Genomic DNA, 1000 nt, shown 5'->3' with positions numbered 1-1000 from the left:
GTAGTGTTATAATATTTATAGTTTACAAAAAAAAAAATATTTGTTATCACAGTTATTATTTTTAGGGGAGCGTATTATTTTAGTAGTATTTATTCAATAAGCATAATGCTATCAGAAAAAATGGATGGAATCCTTGGTCGATCTATGTTTGCAGGTAATTTAACTTAATAGTATTTTAGCATCCGAAATTATTAAAATTGTATATTAATTTTTTTTCAGGTGTTACAATATTGGAATTGCTTATTTCAATATTTTGTATGACAAATGTTTTAATTGTGGGCCAATCATTTATTCCTATTTTTATCGTATACGTATTATATCCGAACCCTATTATCCTATCCAGTGGTATATTCATGTATGTCATACTGTTGATAATTATGTCATGGATAGGATTTCTCTTTGGTGTGTATAAACTATTAAGTAAAATAAAAATTTATTAATTTATTATGTTGATAAGTATAATTAAAAGCTATTCATTATTATTCACGTCAATGAGACATACACGTTAGTACTACATTTACAGTTACAGCAAGACTAAATTTCAATCAAAATTGCTAAAACATTTTAGCATTTGAAATTTTCCTTTCGAATATTAATCAACGTTAAATTATTTATAACTAAATAAAAATATTTTTAAAACTTATTATTTTTTTATAGCATCGACTTAAATTTGTATGCTATTTAATCAAGTACGATTGTATTCGCTTCTTATCTGTGTTTTAGAACTTTTTAAGACTTTCATGACCTGCACATGGGATTTGACAATTTTTTATCGCAAAATATAGTGACGTGTGACTTCACGTACGTTCGTTACGGATTTCCAAGATTCTTAGCCGTAGTTTATCTTTAATGATCAGTCACTACTCACTACACGCACAGTCACACAGAACTCACGATGGATAAAGAATTTTTCATAAATCCAACCCCTTAAAAATGGTTAAATAGTTTCAAAAACATATCTATATGATTCAATATTTGTCCGTGCTAGTAGCATGCTTAA

The sequence above is a fragment of the Acyrthosiphon pisum genome, chromosome A1 (genome assembly GCF_005508785.2).
Source record: "Acyrthosiphon pisum isolate AL4f chromosome A1, pea_aphid_22Mar2018_4r6ur, whole genome shotgun sequence".
Classification (NCBI taxonomy): Eukaryota; Metazoa; Arthropoda; class Insecta; order Hemiptera; family Aphididae; genus Acyrthosiphon; species Acyrthosiphon pisum.
Note: the sequence above shows the minus strand (reverse complement) of the source record.